The sequence below is a fragment of the Chiloscyllium plagiosum genome, unplaced genomic scaffold (genome assembly GCF_037043375.1).
Source record: "Chiloscyllium plagiosum isolate Xiang-an unplaced genomic scaffold, Cpla_swu_hap1 HiC_scaffold_23, whole genome shotgun sequence".
NCBI lineage: Eukaryota > Metazoa > Chordata > Chondrichthyes > Orectolobiformes > Hemiscylliidae > Chiloscyllium > Chiloscyllium plagiosum.
The window spans coordinates 37968270-37986636 of record NW_028270161.1 but is presented as its reverse complement, the minus strand read 5'-3'; positions in this window follow the sequence as shown (position 1 = coordinate 37986636).

Below are 18367 nucleotides of genomic sequence, written 5' to 3'. Positions count from 1 at the left end.
ATGACATTTCCTTGTATTTTAAATATAATAATTTGCAATGTTTACATCTTTAAATGTTTTATCATCTTTATCGTAAAAATAATTAGTGATGCCTCAAAAAAGAGTTCTATTATCCAGGCTTATATTGGTTGCAGGTAGGAGTTGGCTGTTTTATCATCTTGAATATTGCATGGTCTGTTAAATGCTATGTTCTTAATTTCTATATGACTAACATTGGTTTGACCTTTTGAAATACCTACTGTATGTTCCAGTAGCTTGACAGTGAACATTTATCTCCTACACGATGATGCATTATTCATTATTTTTGTTACTTCTCAGCCTCATTCTTTCTTTATAAATTAAAAGCTACAATCCACATGGATTTTTGTAATCCTTTCAGCTGGAAATTGTGTTTATCTGTTTTGCTTGAGGAAACAAGCGATCTTTGGATGCCACTGGTTTAATATTCTTGTCCTTGATATTCCACAGCCACACAGTGAGCACTGAGCCACTCACTAGAGCAAGCTTACAATGCAATGTTTAAGGTAGCTTGTTCAGCAAGTGGGATCAATTTAAAATAAAATTTGTGCTAGTGTTTAATAAATAATCTTGAAAGTTTAAATTTCAGAAGCAAAACTGGTAATTTTCATTTAAGGAGAATCTTACCTTCTCAAATTGGAACAGATCATCAAAATTACAATTAATAAAGTTAAATATTGTTCAATTATCACAAAAGTTAGCTATTGGAAGGGGGGTGGGGGCGGGTAAAGAAAAAAAAGTTATTAAAATAAGTGTACAAATATATGCTGAATTCAATCCCACAGATTTTAAATCAATGTAGTTGCAAGAGAGATTTGAACTAGCAACGTTTTAGCTCTTCTTTGAGTAATAATATGGGATTTGCAGCATCCAGCAGAAGTATTATATCAGGCAGACAAGAGCTTTGCTTTCTCCTCGAAATAGAAATATCTTAAGCTAATCAGTAATCAGAAAGTGAGGACTGCAGATGCTGGAGATCAGAGCTTAAAAATGTGTTGCTGGAATAGCGCAGCAGGTCAGGCAGCATCAAAGGAGCAGGAGAATCGACGTTTCAGGCATAAGAAGAAAGGCTTATGTCAGAAACGTCGATTCTCCTGCTCCTTTGAAGCTGCCTGACCTGCTGCGTTTTTCCAGCAACACATTTTTAAACGCTAATCAGTAATCCCTCAGTATTACCTCTAAATGGCAGCCAACATGGGGTGCTCAGGCCTTTGAGTGAGGCTTAACCTCACAATTTTCTTGTCTCAGATCAGCAACTGGGCTAAGCTGCTGTTTCAAACAAACAATGTTGTGTCTGGTAAAAAGATTTAAATTTTGAGGAAAATTAGGTTCATTTGGTTTAAATGTCAGGAAGACAAAGAGGTTAAGGTACCTTAGAATATTCTTGATTTAAAGATGATGTCTGGTCAGGGTGATGTGTTTCTATCATGGATCTTCATGCGTTGGATGAACAGAACCAGCCTTCAACCCACAGACCTTTAGGCATATAGAGATCTAGGTAATACAATGTTGCATGAGGAAACTGGTCTGAAAGGGTTAAGTAGAGAGCTTTGGAATAACTCTGTCCATGAGTATGTATGTGATTGCCTGTGGGTGGAGGTAGTTAGTCCGCTTCAGTCTGCAGTTAGATCTGCAATCATCTATCTTAGACCTAGATACAACTTTATACAAGATTCAACATTACTTACCTTGTTATGTGGTTTTCTAATTTACAATACTGTAAACTGCTACCTTACTACTATGTAACAAATCTTTCCTGTTACTCAAGAATCAGCCTTTCTGCCAAAACTTTCACATAGTCATCCTTCATTACTTAGTATTCCTAACCATTATACTGGTACTACCTTACTAGCAAACGAGTTGATGGTAGCATTCTGCACAAGATTTTTATTCATCTTTAAGATGAACGTTTTGCAAAGTTCTCCCTTACAACAAGTAACTCCTACAATACGAGATTTACTTCCTTTTCCTTCTTTCTCTTCTGCCACTCTGCCTTATTATTAAGGCATTTAGACTCAGAGTGCAGTGCAGCTTGATTGGCAGATTCTCACAAATTTAAATGATTAAGAACAAGGTTTTCCTCGTCATTGATGTCAGTGCTATCACCCTTCAAGGAGGACTTTAATGAGTGTTTATAGCATTTTCTTTTGTCCTGTCCTGGAACGTTGGGTATTTGTGAGTTAAGAAAGCAGGATATAGTGGGGAGATTCTTTTCAATCATCAGGACACAGTGTCCAGTTCATTGTTTTTGCCAGAGTTTTGCCAGAAAGCTTGTACAGTTAGCTTCAAGAAGGGCACGCTAGAATTCATTCACACTGAAATTTCTCTCGCAATCATATATGCCACTGGTACACAATCCAGGTCTCACTGCAACAGTGGAGTATAGAGATGAGGACAGTATACTGGGACTGAATCGAGGTCTTGAACTCCCATTTGCCGGCAGTGAGTTTGACTCAGCAATCTTCCAAGGCCAGACCATCTTAACTGGCTCCCATTCACTATCCTATTCAGGAAAGTAGACAGCAAGATTTCACATTTTATAGCTTTTGCTTTAATACAAATCAGAACCAATGCAAATTAAACATAAATTAACAGGCGAATTGTATTTCAAATAAAAATTTAAATTTCACTTTTAAATTGTCAGTGCAACAAATTTATATCTTACACAGCCACAGATGCTTCCATAACTCTCCATATCGTTGTGACACCACATGTCTATACAGTTTTACAATATACTATATATACTATTTTATCTAAACATTCCTGTTCTTAATTCACGCAGGGTAGGCCAGATGTCCTGTCTTATGACAGCTTTCACCTTCAGTGTTTCAAGGGAAGGATTATCATCAGCAAACAAACCCTCTGCCCCTTGTATCACGACAGTCTTTACAACTATGACTTTCAAGTATTCATCTCTCCAGCTGACCAACCAATCAAACCTCTGCGTTTTTGTTTGGCTGCACGTAGGAAAGAACTGAGTTCTTTATTATCTCTGAAATGTTCACACACCTTTCCAGGTTTCAGACATTTTTGAGATTGCTGGCACTATATCTCCAAGAGATCCTGTCCCCTTTTCTGTCAGATGGAAAGACTGACCTTTTGCAGAGATTGACTCCATTCTTCTACTCACAAGAATTTCTGTGTTCCTTTTCCTGTTTGTGTCTTCATCTGTGCGATGATTGCTGTCATCTTTCAGCTACTCTGCTTGTTACTCTCCTTTCTTTCTGCTAGCTACCCAGCTTCTTTCCTCATCTCCTTTCTGCTGGTGCTATAGACCAGTATTTATTCTTAACCAAGAAAATTAAATTGCTCTCTTTACAATTGGTGATAACTCATAGAAAGAATTTTCAAACAATTTTTAAAAATCGCAAATTCCATTGAAATTTTGAAGAACTTACAAATTTCTCTTACTGTATTGTTTTTGTGTCACAGACTATCACAATTGATGCACACAATGTTTTACACATATCAGATGAAGTCGAAATGTATTGATACAGGATAACTTTTCTGATGTTGTCTATATAGGCTGATGCAAGTAACACTTAAGTTTATTTCTATATTTGCGTATTCTCTCACTTGAAACATGAATGATGTGTGACAGGTTTCTTGGTCTTGAAACAATATATTAACTTGATTGAGTCCCAGCCTCTGAACCCGAAATGTTAACTCTGTTTCTCTCTCCACAGATGTTGCCAGACCTCTTGAGTTTCTCCGCCTATCTCAGCTTTTGTTTTAGATCTTCAGCATCTGTAGTTTTATATTAACTTGATACTGTATATTGCCTTGTTGCAGGATATTATCTTGATTCTATGAAATGTAATATGTGATTCTATTACTTTTCAGTACATTAGTATTATCTTGGTGGGGTTTATTACATTGGTCCTATTTTATTCCCTTTTATCAGTTAACCTTTGCACATTACATACCTTGGTACAGTCTATAACTTTAATGTAGTATATTATGTTTATTCATTATAGTAGCTTGGTGCAGTATATCACTTTGTTCAGTATATTACCATGAGAGTATATTACCTTGTTGCTATATCACTTTTTGTTGCAACATATTACTCGAGTGCTTTCTCCATCACCCAGCAACCATTTCCCTCATGGTTTGTAAAATAAAATGCTCTTGAAAGCACAATCATTATTTTTTTCTGAGCTGCTTAAATGTTCATTTAGTTCATTACACATCATTCTTGACTGAAATGTGAATTAGAAATCATGACACAGTAAATTGATTGTGCTGGAAAATCGCTGCATGGGGTAAGGCTCATACGCTTGATATTTTGTATCGGAGTGATGTGAAATTGGTGCCATCAGTTAATTACCAATAAGTTAGATGTTTGACCAGACCTACCCACTGTTTATGAGCAATTCAAGACCGCAGGAATCATTACAACCACTTGATGGCAACAACTACTTCTTAAAAGTTCACCCTGGCTGTGGGAAGCAGAGGAATCACTTGAACAAACAAATGGCTGCATATGAGAAATGCAGCTTCTTCAAGCTTCTCCACTGTCCATTTGATGACTGAACCCAGATGGGTCAGAAGCCTCAGAGAAATATTTCCCTCACTGATGGGTAGCGGTTACAGTGGATATCAATGCAGACTGCTTCAATTGCAGTATTTGGCAGTGATACAGGGAAACAATAAAATGAACTCACCAAATTTCTTAAGGTATGATTCTGAACTTTTTGGTTCCCAGCTCATGCCTTCATGCCTGCAGCCTCATTGCATTACAACATAACCCTGCAGCGTGTGCCCTGATGATCAGGCAATAAAAGTGGCACAGAAGAATACTATAGGATGAATGACTCATGACAGCTGTCAGGAAAATGGACAAAGATCTGCCGGCTGCATTGTCTATGGTCACAAGATTTGTTGGAGTTGGAGAAATGGTCAGCCCCTTTTCATAAAAATGCTAAACAGCGGATGAGCAGGTCAGCAAATGATGTGGGTGCAGTCACAGGCACCTGCGACCCTTCAGAAGCCTAAAATCCAATTGAGGTTTAATGTTGTCTTTGTTCTACTTCTCACAATCCCCTGGGACTGTAATGAGGATGTTTGTCCTCATTTAGGAAGCCACAGTCAGCTCATTTTTACAACAGCGGACAGTGAACCTGGAGATGTTACTGATGTCACCTTTTGGTGCCGAGAATGACAACACAACATTAATGTTAAGGACTCCAGTGACTTTGACAACTGTAGGTAATGCTGACTATGCTCTAGCACAGACCTCTAGCTGTGACACAGCTCACTGACAGCATCTTTGGTAAATTACTGTGTCTTAGAAATTGTTCCAATGCGAAGCTGAGATTTGTGAGAAACACTTTTGAAAGATGTAGCTGTGCTTTCCTGTGGAGTATCATACTCATCCTCCTTCTCTCAGATGTTCCTGCCCTCTCTCTATTCATCCATGTGGCTTCCCCCTCATCCTCCAGCACCACTGCTGCCTCTCAGGCCAAGCCTTTTGTGCGATGGAAAATTCCAGCATTAGCAGAAAATTCTTAGCGAAAGTTATCAATAAGTCGTAGAGGACCGAGAAGAAGCAGTGAGCGCCTGGGCGTTCGCCAGTCACCTAAAGGATTAGCGTGGAGCTAACCGACCTGAAGTGGATGAAACCTTAAAATGGCTTTACTCCAGGGTCCTCCTTGTTTGCTCATACCACAAGTTGTTGAGGGAGTTCATCCTGTGGCAATGATTCTCATCTAAATATTAACAAAGAATTTTCTAACACATGTGTACATGCTCCAAAATGGGGCACATTTCCAAACGTCTGGATCTGCAACCCATCATTCCCATGAAAATAGAGTGCAGATTACATATGCTCGAATATCTCTGATCTTTTCTCTAAAATTAATCCTTCAGTTGGATGGTCTCTGTTCTGATGAATGTAAATGTGACCTGGATCAGTGTACAGCCTTCAGTATTTCAATAAGTCCTAATGGGATCACCAAACTGAGAACTTCAACATTGCTAGTTAGCAGAATGTGATTACCTCTACCAAACGTGCTATTGTGAAGGTATAAGTTCGGGAGTCACTTTTGTGTGTTATGTGCAGCTATGTTTTTAAATTGATTTCAGTGAATTTTTCCCAGTACGATTGTTTTCCCAGTATAAATTCATTTTTGATTACTTTTATATGAATACAAAGAAATAAAATTACAAATAGGTTTATTTTTAAAAAACATTAAAATTGCAGCTTGTCTTGTTAGAATATTTTCCTATTTCTTGCAATTTCAGATAGACCAAAATATTAGTGGCAGTCTTCAACATTTCAAGTTTCCCATTGTGGTTTTTAACAGATATTTGACGAAGTGATGTTTGATGTCAGTAGGTGGTGGCAGAGAGTGTGAGACATGTCAACAAGTTCCAGCAGATAGAGCAAGGACAAGCTGTACCTGGCAAGGAAGGTCAATGGTAGCTGTTGCTCGTGGGCTGAGGGCAGTTGTAGAAAATAATAGGTAAGAAAACACTATAACATGGAGCAGCAGGAACAGGTCACCTTGCAGTAGTGAAATATGGGGTGTGTTGTAAGATATAAGAGAGACTAACAGGAAGGCTAGAAAAATCCCCAGGGAAAGAAAGATTTTTGATTTGACACCAAGGTTTCAAAAGGTAATCCAGGTGAATTATAAACCTGCCAACTTGACACTTACAGTGGAAATAATATTGATGCTTATTAAGTACTACACAGAGTATCTCTCAACAATAAAACAAATATGTGCTGGAAAGATCTGTTGTGCTGAATATTTTTATTGGAAAATCTTAGGTGTTATGAAATGAAAAGAAGCTAAATTGTGAAAAAATCTTTCAGATATGTACTCTTTTGATGATTGGAATATGCTGTATATTTTGAGGAATTTGTGAGACACTGCTAAGTTCTTTGATACCAGTGACATTTGGTCTGGATGCATCGCTGAGCTGAACGCTGTTTGTTGTCTCCTCCAAAACTACCCATCTGAACAAGTTAGAGGAGACTGGATTTCATCACCTTTGCTTCACAGGAGTGGCTGACAGGATTTCACCATCTGCTGTTCGATATCTTACAGCCAGCATCTGGAAAAGAGACAGCTCTTCCCATTGAAGGGAAGCTTGCCAAAGCACAAAGCCATCCTTGCCTCTGCTTCTTTCCAATCCAACACATGGAGACATCTGCCGCAGCAATCTACAGCTGTGTCAGGTAATTGAAAAATGCCATACTTACAACAGGTGGCACCTCTATCATTTTGTTTCATTGTGTTATAGCTGTCACTGGGAACAGAATTCCTTTCAGTGGGGCCATTATTGATAACACCTATGCTGATATCAGGGCCCTTAATACAAACATCCCAATTTACAATACAGAAAAGATTTATATTCAATGAGAGAAACTAGCATTGTGCATATGGAGGCCCCTTTTCAGGTAACAACCATGATGCCTTCATTTTGTAGTTTTTTTTAACGCTACTGCAATTGAAGAAAGCAAAAACATTTGTTATTTGAATCCAGTCTGCTTTTCTGCTTCTATTACTGGGGATCCCACTGACAAACCTCAAACTGTCAAGGAGCAACCTCAGTTCAGACACCTCAACACTTTTTGCTATTAATTTTCAAGAAAAAATGTGCTATGCATCTTAAAGAAAAGTGCAAAAATGGTCATGGTTTTGCGCAATATTTCTAGTGGGCAGCAGTTCACTGCTGGTATGTTGCCATAGTTGATGGTCCCAGAAGAAATATTAACACATTGGGAGAAAGAAATGGAAGACTTGCATTCATATGGTGCTTTGGACAACCACCTGCTGTCTCAAAGAGCTTTACAGCCAATGAAGTACTTTTGAAAGGCAGTCACTGTTGTAATGTAGAAAAACATGGTGGATAACTTGTGCAAAGCAGGCCCCCACAAACCCCAATGTGATGATGAGATAATTTGTTCCTGTGATATTCGTTGAACGGTAAGTATTAGCCACAACACTGAGAAAAACTTCTTTGGTCTTTATGGAAATAATGCAATGGGATCTTTCATATTGACCTGAGTAAGCAGTTAGGCCCTCAATTTAAAATCTCAACTAAAAGATGACATTTGTTTTGTTTTGGTACTGCTCTGGAGTGTCAATCTTGATTTTGTGCCCAGGCCTTGGAGTGAGACATGAACCTGGAACCTTGCAACGAACAGGTGAGAGACTACCAAAGGCCACTCTTCCTCAGTACATCTCTTGCACTTAGATTTTTAACCCTTAGGTATCAAAGGTAACAATGTTGCCTAAATGTCTTCATGCTACCATTACCAAGGATTAATCAAAGTTTCCCACACTACTACAATGGAATGGCTGCATTGCCAGATGTTCCACTTCACTCAAGCGCATTGTGGTAAAACTCACTAGGCAAGTTTTTAATATTCCAGTTGTTGATTCATCTGCACCCCTTTTATGATAGTTACAACACATGAAAACATAGAAAATGAAAATGAGTTGGCCATCTGGTCCCCTGGACCTACTCCGAATAAGATCATAACTGATCTTTCATCTCAATTCCTCCTGCTCTATCTCTATATAGCTGGATTTTTTTCAGTGTCAAAGTCATGACTATTTCATTCATTAAATAATGGGAAATGGTTGATATAATTACAAATGGAGATATCATTTTAATAACATCTATCGAATAGAAGTATAGGATTTTAATGAGTGCCACAATTGCCCTCACTGTAATAAAAGAAAAATATTAAAAATGCTGGAGAAACTCAGCAACATCTGTGGAGAGAGAAACAGAGTTAATGTTTCGAGTCCAGAACTAGAGTCACCTTGGGTACAAAACGTTAAACATGTTTCTATCTCTACAGATACCGGCAGATTTCTCCAGCATTCTCTGTGTTTGTTTCAATGACCATTATTGTCCTGATTTTGGAGACCTCTGATGTCATCAGAAAACTTCAGTGAAAGAACAATGAGTCCCAAAATCAGATTCTATCCCGAGTGAACTTATTTCACAACTAAAAAAAAACTTGCTTTGTGCAGGAGGCCTGCACTAGTTATCTGCAAGTTTTTAAAAAAGTCTGCTATCAAATAAAAGGACTGACTGCCCATAGAAAACAACTGAATTGGTGTGTGATGGCCTGACCTACAGGGATAATCCTTTCAAGCTGATTTCCACTTCATAATTGTTTGGAAATATCTGTCAAAACGTTAGCAGCCTTTCTGCCTGCACCATCCTTGAAATAGCGCTGTTTACCAGACAAGTGTTAGAAATCTGGTATTACACTCTCTGCTAGCGTCTTGGCATAACAGAGACTTGCTCCTCATGGCACCCAGTTGGCATGATTGACACTTCCTCATGCATACAACCCCTTTCTCTCTCCACCGTCTCTGTTTAACAACCACGCCATGCAGTCAATGTTGACAGAATTTCATTGCCGATGTAATGGTCTCCATGCCAGAATTAATGCCATGATCAGCAGACAGCCACGTCGCTTACTAAGGATATTGTACTCAGTTTACGTGGCCATAGCTACATGCATCTGAACAGCCTTAAAGTAAGTACTCTCCTGTCCCTCAGTGTCCAATGTAGACCCACAGCTTGTTCTTGGAGAAAGTGAGGACTGCAGATGCTGGAGACCAGAGTTGAAAAATGTGGTGCTGGAAAAACACAGCAGGCCAGGCAGCATCCGAGGAGCAGGAGAATCGACGTTTCGGGCATAAGCCCTTCTTCAGGAATGCACAGCTTGTTCTTGTGCAATAGGGAAACGTTACATGGGGCAGGTCAACAACAAACGTAAGACTTTATTTACTGATGGAAAAAGGAAACATAAACAAAACCAATAGAGCCTGCAGTTTGCCCCACAATGCAAACCAAACTACATGACTATTTCACAGTCTGTGATTTGCTGCTGCACGCTATTTTCAATCTGTTGCAAGTGGGCATCAATCAGATCCCTATCTGGGCTTGTAATGCCTGATACAGATGAGCTCCGTCATGGACGAGGATAGCTTCCTCTTCCTCTTCCTCGGTACTTCCATTCTCCTCCTTTGACGTCTGCTCCCACTCCTCCAGTTTCTCAACATTCAGCATATCACCTCATTCCCTGCTCCAGCTGTGCAGAGGACAAAACGTCAGGACAATGTAGCACTCTTTGTCCAGCCTATACTGGAGACAAAATAAAAACTGAAAGAACTGCAGATGCTGCCAGACCTGTTGAGCGTTTCCAGCAACTTCTGTTTTTGTATACTGGAGACAATCATCCCTACCCCCTGTTAGAGTGCTCAACGCAGCAGAACCACATCTTCAGCAGCACCGTACTCTGCTCCACCAGAGTCTTGTTTGCTGTAGTAGCTGCAGCATTGTATGCTGCACTCCACATGAGTCAGGGGCTTGTGCAATGCTGCATAGCCCTCGTTCCCCCAGTGACCAGTCTTGTAAAGTACCTAGACTTCGAAATGGACATGAGAATACTTCAGGATATAAGAGTTATTGTATTTGTTAGGGCAGTGTGCATATGCCTCCAGGAATTGGTAATGGTCATCAGGTAGCATGAATTGAACATTAATTGAATAGTACCCCTTCCTTTTGGTGGATTCTGACCCCTCAATGCCTCATGTGTAGTCGATGGCATGTGCTTACGTAGGGGAAACGAGCTATGTTTCTGAATCCTACTGTCCAAGCTGCAGCACTCACCTCTTCATAGCTGATCAAAATGAAGTGCTGTGAATCTGCATGGATGGCACCAGTCACTATCCTGATGTGTTTGCACTTGCAAGACTGAGAGATCCCACAGAGGTCACCCATTGTCATCTGGAAGGTGCTAAGTGCACTGATGTTCAGAGTGGCAGAGACCTCCCCAGCTATTGGGAGACAATGGTTTCCCACTTCTGTCAGTCTCAGGTCCTGATCCAGCAGCCACACCATTCTGCCACTGTGTCCCATAACGTTAGTTTGCAGATAAAGGGATAATGGATAAGTGGGAGGCCTTCAAGAGTGTGATAACAAGAGTTCAGAGGCATTGTGTTCGTGTTAGAGTGAAAGCCAAGGCTGGTAATATTAAGGAATATTTGATGAATAAAGATGTTGAGGTTCTAGCCAAAAATTTTAAAAAATCATATATCAGATATGGTCAACTGGGATAAACTCAATCTCTTGAAGAGTACATAGAATGTAGGTGCGCTCTTAAGAAGAAAATGAGGAAGACAAATATGGGAGATATGAGATAAGGTTAAAGACAATCCAAAAAGATTCTACAAATATGTTAAGAGCAAACGAGCAACTAGAGAGAGAAAGTAGGACCCCTTAGAGATCAATGAGGTCATCTTTGTGTTGAACTGCAGATGATAGGAGAGATATTAAATGAATATTTCACATCAGTTTTTACTGTGGAGAAAGAAATGGAGGCTAGAGATCTCAGGAAAATAAATATTGATATTTTGAAAACAGTTCACATTACAGAAGAGGAAGAGCTAGAAGTCTTAAAACACAAAGATGGATAAATCTCTGAGAGCTGGCGCTGTGAGGTAGCAGTGCTGACTGCTGACCCACCATGCCACCATAGTGTGGATGCTCCTCACCCTCCACTATCATCCACGGTTGCTCAGACCTCTATAAAATTCCACCTGTAGATGCCTACATTTTTTGAATACCACTTTCCAACATGAAATCATTAATCTAGAGGCTCTTGAGATGGACCAACAGCCAGACTTAAAAATGTCAGATTTGCATTTGGACAACATTATCACTTCATGAGGAGTAATGGCTGATCTAGAAAAGGTGCAGCAGTTTATGATTGCATTATTCAACACAATTTAGGAAGTGCAAAGGTTTACACATTTGCCAAATTGATTTTTGAAAGACTGATCCAACACTAAATACTCCAAAGAGGAAAGTCAGTTAAAAGTACAACTTATCCTGGAAAATCTTCCTTGGCGTATTATTTTAACACTTCATCTGCAATACTGAAACTCTATATACAGAGGCAATTCTGATTAAAGGTCACAAACCTGAAATATTAACTCTGTTTTTCACTCCTCTTAGATGCTGCATGAATTGTTGAATATTTCCAACATTTTCAGTTTTATTGAAGTCTGTGTTTTGTACCAGATGTCTGTTTTCTTTTTGCACTTTGTCCTTTTTTGGAAAAAAAAACTTAGAAAGTAAATGGTCAGTATTGAAGTTTTCCACTCATAGTAGAGAAATCAGCAAATTAATTCCAAAAAGTGAATACAATGTTCCTCTTTCTTGAAGAATATTCGACTAGCATAATTCCTCTCATCTTTTCTGGTTTACGAATTGAATTCATGGCTTGAATTGTTGCCTGAGTCAACAACTGCCTGGTTATAATTGTCCTTGAGAAACTGCTGGTGAGCTGCTGTCTTGAACTGCAGTACTCTATTTGCTGTAAATAGATCCACAATGCTGTAAGGGAGGAAGGTTCAGGATTTTGTCCTAGACATGCTGAAGAAACAACAAAATATGTCCAAGACAAGATGGTGAGTTGTATCAAAAGAAATTTGTAGGTGCTGAGTTCCCGTGTAACTGGTGCCCTTGTTCATCTAGATGCTCATGGGTTAGGAAGGAAACCTTGATGTATTTCTAAAATGCATCTTGTAGATAGTACACACTGTTGCTCCAGAGCATTGGTGGTGGAGGGAATGGATATTTGTGGATGTGGTGCCAATTGAGTAGGCTGCTTTGACCTGTATGGTGTCAAGCTTCTTGAATGATTTTTGAAACTGCACATCAAGGCAAATGGGAAGCATTCCATCACACTCCTGATTTGTGCCTTGTTGATGTTTGAAAGTAGGCTTTGGGGTATAAGAATATGAGTTACTTGCTAATATGAGTTAGTTGCCGGTCAAACTAAACACTTCGACTCCATACACATACTTTAATTAACTTGTGCACAAGAGGAACAGCTTGAGCCCTGTTCCGGCTGTTCCAATGAAACAATAGAAAGCAGTTGCACTTATACAGTAATGCATCCAATTGAATGCACTTGCGCTGTCTGCATTCCTTAGTTTGCATAGATATTCACCAATGCCTGAGGTTTCAGCAGGCTGTAAGCCAATCGGTAGTGTGCGACAAAGGCCAATTAAATCTCCCTAACTTCCCTGAGTTGTGCAATGGGAAGTGGCTCCTGCCCTCGGGACGTTTCATGATACACAAGTGGGTGGCGCCGAAGAGTCTGCTGTTAAGTAAAAGGGGGTATCACTTGCCCAAGAATTCCATTGTAGGTGCACAACAGCAGTTTCCCAGGAGCAGGAACAGGCTACCCAGGCCTGGAGGGAGGTTTAACCCTTCAGGGATCAGTGTTCCTTAAAGGTTTCCACATCTCTCACCTACGCTAATGGGCATTGTATTTATATGGATAGACCACTTCAGTTTCTGGCCAGTGGTGCCCTCAGAATGTTGCTACTGTGGGATTCAATGTTCAGGGACCAATATTGGACCATAGGTTCCAGATTGTGGTGGAGTACAATTCTTCTGCTGCCGTCAGTCCATAACACCTCAGGGTTGACCAATTTTGAACTTCTGGATCTGACTGTTTTGCAAACTTCTCTCTCCCAATAACTCTAACAGGAAAAAAAGCCGAGTCAGGGAAACAGCTGAGAAAATAAAATGAGTTATACATTTCACTGTCAACTGAGTAGACATCAAATTCTCACTGTCCAAAATAATTCTTAACTTTCAAGAGTTTGCTTCTATTCTTTTGCAGACTGATAATGATAAACTGTATAGCTGTCCTTCATGGTGTGTTACTGGAAATCCTTCCTCTGGCAAAAGGTAGAAAAATCATCCAGCTTAATTTTAATTTCTTGTCAATTTAGTCTTTTGAATCTGAACATGAGCTTGCACCCACATTCCAGCATAGTGAACTATTAGGGCCTTCAGCCTCTGGCTGCTTTCATTCCTGTCTCCTGAAAGACTGACAGTCTGTCACAAGGACAATGTAAAATGTGTAGACCATTGTATCTGGGTAGAGATGCTGGTTAGTTATTGATGATAGTCCAACTCTACTTCACCTTGAAAATGAATGGACAGCTTACAACCTGAGATTCTCAGACTGACGACATATCCACTGTAAGCACTCATGCTGCTGTTGTGATCAAGTGTAAGCACATTCTTCCCAGTAAAACAGTCTGGTGCCCTTTGATCTCAACCAATCAAAACACCTAGGCTTACTGTCAGGTAAACTTCAGAACAGGTCACATGACCCCTTTCACTTCACCCTAATTTGAAGACTCAAGTTCAAATGTAATAAATATTCAAAACCTCACAATTGAAATAGAATTCTAATCTACTCTTCCAAGTTTGTGAACAATTATATGAGTTAATCGGCACTGTATTTAATGCTTCACGGCTTTGCACTTGTCAAACAATATTGAATACAGAGTTCCAAGTTGAGAATTTTTTAGGAGAAATTATTCCCTCATTACTAACAATGTATCAGAAGCATTACACGTTTCTTCACCTTTAGAACCAAGTAATAGCACATTTTCTGGTATGACCTTCACAGTTTTAAGTAAGAATGCAAACCTCTTTATGTAGTTTCTTTTGTTGTGTGATGTAATGCATCTCATAAAACAGAATGGAAGACAAAAAAAAAATCTGCCCACAAATTACGTGAGGATCCAACCATCTTACACTATAACCTAAGCAGAATGGCAGAAGCCCTGGAGACACGGTATAACAGAACTGAGATGATTAAGATACTAAACTAATACATGAGAATTGCAAATTCAGTTCTTTGTACTGTTTCTCTGGGGACCCTGCCAGTTTCCTCCCAACATTCCGAAGGGATGCCAGAAAATCTCTGCCCAATTACAGGACCATTTTTCCTTGTTGGATTTGTTTATTGTGATTTCTTCCCTCAATAAATTCACAGCAGCTGTGCAACATTTTCATTGCCACTGCAGAGTCTGCATATCTGTGAATTTTATGAAAAGATTAATGAAGAAAGTAAATTTCAAGGATTAGAGCTGTTATTGTCTGCTTTTCTCAATGTGTGTACAACCAACCTTACGCGTGGCCTGCCTGATTATATATTTAAGCGAAATGTGTGGCTTATTGCTCAAATAAATGAAGGGTGTGACCACTCCAGAAGATATTTCAAGAGAAAGAGGTTATTTAACACTATACATAGAGTTACATTAACCAATTCTGTTGGGGTAAAATCTTTTGACACGGTTATCAATCACAGCAGGTGTAGCATTCGGTGTCTCTATCATCTTTCCCTATGGAAGGCTAGCTGCCTCTGACACGTTTTTTTCCAATTGAACGCCTAATTTCTGATCTTCCTGCAACTCTGCAATTTGCGAGATAGCTACTAACCAACCAAACAGGCAGATTTATGTTGTTCGTCTTCCCATGAGGTGCAGTGATAGTTTAGCACCTGCTGTACTGGTATTCTTGAATTGGTATCAGACACCTGAGCACTCTGCTTTACACCACGTCCAACCTCACTGGGAATCTTTAACAGTGGAATCCTTCATCTTACTGGATATGTGAAAGACCCAAACAGCCATTTTCTCAGAAAGTCATCTGTTAATGTAATGAAGATTGACTCTTCCACTGCTCAACAGCCCAAATTATGGGCAAGCAATCCTTAGGCTATAAATTCTTTTGACAATCTTAAGGGGGCCACTGGTGAATAAAACTACTTCATGATAATTCCCTCATCCCCAAGCCAACAATGTTGGCACTAGTTTTAATCTAGGAATGAAGGAAGAAGTCTGGATGTGCAGCCTGTGTTGTTTGTCTCATTGCACTCATACATTGTGACTGAATTGAAGCAGTTTATTTATGAATTGAATTTATGCTCAAAGGGATTGAAACTCATACCATCAGAGCATTAGTCTGAGCCTCTGGATTACTCATCTAGATTAACAGATAATCAGCGCTATGAAAAATTGTCCAACAGCATTTTGTTGACAAAAAGCAAGAATAATTCAATCCAGCCAAGTGCTCTAGGAGTAAATTACTGCAGATACTGGAATCTGAACTGAAAACAAAAATGCCTGAGGTCAGAGCTCTGATAAATAGTCATCTAGACTTGAAGCATGAGCTTGCATTCTTTCCATGGTTGCTACCTGACCCGTTGTGATCTCCAGTACTTGTTTTCAGAACAGATTGCAGCATCTGCAGTAATTTGCTCCTACACTGTGTTTAATTGACTGCCACATCTCTTTGAGGAATGTTCACCCTGCTCTTCCCCACGACAGGAATTCCAGTCATCTCTTTCACCGTGTACATCATCGTTGTTTTCCATTTCATGTCTGGTCTTCAACAAGGGGTTTGCCAAAACTAGCTTTCGCAGCCATGTTTCCTTTCTCAGTGACTGCCAATAACTCAGACTTACCCGACATGGATTTCAACTCAATTTTCAACCTTTGTGTTTCGAATCCACCCAGGATTACAAATATTTACAGGATGTGCAATGTTCCTCATTCTGCCATTCCTGCCGCATCTTGCGATCCATGATCAATGCCTTGCACCATCATATGCGCAGACTTGACCCCAGCCAATTGCTGACCATCAACATATTTCCAGTCATCATGATGGAGGATCATAACATTGATGCCACGGATGTTACAGGAATTGTTCCTTTCTACCAAGAGAGAGCGTAACCACCTCCCCTTGACATTTGGTGGCATCACTTTCAATGAGCCTCCTAACATCAACATTCTGGGGCTACCATTGACTAGAAACTATACTTTAGCAACCATATAAAGGCCAGAACTACTCATGCATTTGCAAAGCTCAATATCTTGTCACGAGTGGCTTATCCATCTCCTGTACCATCAATGGACCATCCATATGGACTATCTGCATACTACACTCCAGCAACTTGCCACAGTTTCTTCAGATGCACTTCCCAAATCTGTGACATTCACCACCAATGAAGATAGGGGAAGCAAAAGCAAGGGAAAGTATTTATATCCGAGCCGGACAATGCCAATGTCCCCAAAGTATTTTATGTTAGATCTGGCAGATCAAGAAATGCAACATTTGCCATTGATCACTGTTTCATACCCTTAGCTTTTTAAAGATCCCCAGTAGTGTCCAAGACGGGTTATTTCCATCTCTTGTTTAGTTTCTACATTGAAATAACACGCAGCGCTGGCTCCTGGGGAAACCAGTCTCTTTAATGTAACCCTGAAGGAGTCATGGGCGTCTGCCAATCTACTTGCAAAGCTGTTTGAATTGGCACAAGTCATGGCACTTACATGAATATATTAATGAGAGCTGGAGCCAGAGGACAAAGGAACACCAGATATGATTGAAATTAGAAAACTGTGAAGGCTACATGTCGAAGGGTGAACTAATGCTACATTTATGGTTCATTTTCCAGGATGAAATCCTAATAAACAAATGGCATGAAAAATATAAATGGCACATCATAATCAAGTGATACACAATGTGATCAATTTTCATGGGTAAGGAAATATCTATTGCTTTTAGATATGTAGCTTTGTCAGTTTATGAACAATCATTTCATTATTTATGAATATGCAGAATATACATGTGTTTAAATAGATGGTTTTTGAAGAAACATTTAACATGCATGGATTGATGAATTGGCACACAAGAAATCAACAGAAGTTGATGCATATTAATCTCTTCTGAGTAATATCATCCTTGGAAATAAATGTGATATCATAAGTTTTACAATGTATAGCATAAACTCTAAATATTGGGAGTGACTAAGATCCACGTAGGAGAGAAATCCAAACTGGGATTATTGAAATAGAGGATAAGGATCATGCTGTGGGGGGAAAGGGTGAGAAGGAAAGGGTAAGGAATACTGAAAAATAAGAACTTACAAGCTGGTAGAGAGATAGATAATGGGATGTTAATTCACATGGGATGGATATTCACACTGCAGAAGATAATTACAGGAGAGTATTAAAATATTTCAGCATTCTTGTCAGTACACTCTTTTACCCCACAGGTATTAAGCTGTAGTGAAGTTGTGTACTTAGTTGGAGAGAATAAATTAATTTGAAAATCTGACCTCTTCTCCCCCACCATCCCAACACATCCTTGGGCAATTAAGAAGAGTTAAAATATTAATCTTCAGTAATTATAACTGTAAATTATCCAACATCTGATCAAAAAAAATGGGCGGCACGGTGGCACAGTGGTTAGCACTGCTGCCTCACAGCGCCAGAGACCCGGGTTCAATTCCTGGCTCAGGCGACTGACTGTGTGGAGTTTGCACGTTCTCCCCGTGTCTGCGTGGGTTTCCTCCGGGTGTTCCGGTTTCCTCCCACAGTCCAAAGATGTGCAGGTAAGGTGAATTGGCCATGCTAAATTGCCCGTAGTGTTAGGTAAGGGGTAAATGTAGGGGTATGGGTGGGTTGCGCTTAGGCGGGTCAGTGTGGGCTTG